General features: G+C 35.3%; 1 protein-coding gene across 1 annotated transcript in view; it reads right to left on the bottom strand.

Moving 5' to 3' along the window:
• SPO11 (SPO11 meiotic protein covalently bound to DSB) overlaps positions 1–2,433 on the bottom strand; it is a 23,047-nt gene that overhangs the window by 10,191 nt on the left and 10,423 nt on the right. The gene's annotated exons all lie outside the window — the stretch shown is intronic.

The raw sequence follows: 2,433 nt of genomic DNA, 5'->3' as shown, positions 1-2,433 counted from the left end.
AGTAAATCTACACTGATTTTATTCTCTAAAACCGCAGGCAATAAATAGCCTTTAGGGTCACCCAGAATATTCTAGAGCTGCTACAGCTAAAAATACAAGGCTTGAGAATATGCAGTATGGATGCCTTCAGTAACTAGAAAAGGTCTGAGAGCTTTGTAATGACTTCTTTTCTTCTTTTTTTTAATCCTCCAAACTGTAATACAGCCATCAACAATAGGTATCTAGCTATGAAGAGGGTAAAAATAGACCAGCTCTATTCATCTGATCTCATCTATTAACACTCATATGATTGAATTTCAACAACTATTTACTGCCAAACAACACTAATGTTAGTTGTTGGTTATATAAAGTTTCAAGAAGGATATTTTCAAAATACTATGTGAATAAGTGAAAGACAAATATACAATACTTGAATTTTAAAAAGAAACATCTTATACTTCTTTTCTCCAAAATGGTTGGCAGGTAACATAAGGTCTCTTCAGGATACTGTCAAGTTTCATTTGGTCTCGTTTTGTCAGTGGAATCAAACTATCTTTAGGTATATTTAACCTGGAAAAAACAGAGGAAAAAAATCAGTAAAAACAAAGTGTTCCTATAACATGAATATCACATATATTTTGCCTGTATTTATTGTACTGTTTCAAGAAGCTCAGAAATGACAGATAAAATTAGGACAGGTCTACCTCTTAAATCCAGGATTTGGGGAACTGTCATGTCCTGGAGCAGAAAGTTTTCAAGTGGAAGTTTGTGTTTCAGAACATAAGATTCTGTTCTAAGTTTTTGTTTTCATTCACGTCACACTCATGATATGATGATGATGATGACAGAAAGGCAGATGTTAGTTATTAAGCAAAGGCCAGTAGCACTAACATCATGTGTGTGGACACCAAGGTAGCTCAATGACAGGGCAGTTAAGCCTCCCAGAGCTTCGTATTTGAGCAGTGAGCTCCAATACGCATGGCCAACAACTGAGATTGAGGGACTTTAGATTACACTGAGTACTTAATTATTTGTAATTCATTAAAGATTCTGGGCCATGAAAGTTAGTCTATCACTTTACACACACACACACACACACACACACACACACACACACACACACACACTCACTCTCTCTCTCTCTCTCTGTCTCTCAAAGTCTCACACACTCCTATCTAGTTTTAAATTTGAAAAAAGTAGTATATAACTTTACTGTGATATGTGTTTTAAAAATAGAACATGAGAGGTCCAGGATTTATGTTATGTTCTACTTTTTGAAGTCACAAATCCTAGATTCCCCAGAAGAGCTCCAGTTTCAAATAGTCTTTTCAATGTCCCCATAATTATGACCATTTGCCAGGGGCAGCTCCTGGATAGGGGTGACAATCTGATTGAAAGGGAGGCCTAGAGGATTTACCTTGAAGCCATGCTTGTGTAGTTACTACAGTTTTTCCTTTGAGAGTATATTTATTTGGAGTGGCTTTTGAGAACACTGATGGGATTTATGAGATGCAGCTAGAGTTTCTCCAAGCCCTCTATCTTAATAATTATCAGATCATTTGTTCTTAATTTGTGTTTAAAATGGTCTTCAAACAAATAGATCACCCCCAAGGGATTTAGACCATGATACATACACTAAATTGAACAAAACTTTAATTCATGGGAGTGTAAATATTCAAAAGTCAAAAATGAGATGTTTCCTCTTGTGCCCTCATTTTGTAAGAAGTAGCCGATCACCCCAAACCTGTTGGAAACAAGCACCTGTTATCAAGAATTGCTCACTGCTTAAAGAAATCCAATAAACACGGTGTAGTTCATTCTTACTGGCCAATTAAAACAATAAGAAGACATTTTAAAATACCACATTAGCACAGATTGAAAATAAGTATTAATGCCCTCTGCTGAGGGACAGTGAACTCTCACTTTCCAGGAAAAGCAAAATAATTAACCTATCCAGAGGGCAGTCAAAGCCTTGAAAATGTGTATACTCTTTGACCCACCAGTTCTTCCTGGGAATTCAGCGTAAGGGACTAATTAAAGATGCGGGTAGTGATTCAGTTACAAGAGGGCCAATCTTGTAACTGTCTATCAGAGCAGAGATTTGGAAACCACCTAAATGTCTGGCTATGAGGGACTGGAATCTTAACTCAGTAATGGAAGACACTAAAAGAAGAAATATTTATTGACATGGAAAAGTCATCACGTGTAAAAAGAAGTGGATTACAAACTAACATTAGAGTATGATTGCGTTTTTGTGAAGAAGTTATGGCTATGCTCAAAACATCTACAAAAGTAAAGCTGCTCATCCATAGGTGATTTTTATCTTGTTACTTAATGACAGTTTTTCTATAATGAACATACATATTAATAATAGACTTGTCAAATTTGTGTTTCCTAAACTTTAATAATCTTAAAATGATATTTTTCTTTTGAAGTTAAAATTTAAAATGTATG

This window comes from Propithecus coquereli, unplaced genomic scaffold (genome assembly GCF_000956105.1).
Source record: "Propithecus coquereli isolate 6110/MARCELLA unplaced genomic scaffold, Pcoq_1.0 Scaffold237, whole genome shotgun sequence".
In the NCBI taxonomy this organism is placed as follows: domain Eukaryota; kingdom Metazoa; phylum Chordata; class Mammalia; order Primates; family Indriidae; genus Propithecus; species Propithecus coquereli.
Note: the sequence above shows the minus strand (reverse complement) of the source record. Positions and strands in the feature narration are given on the sequence as shown.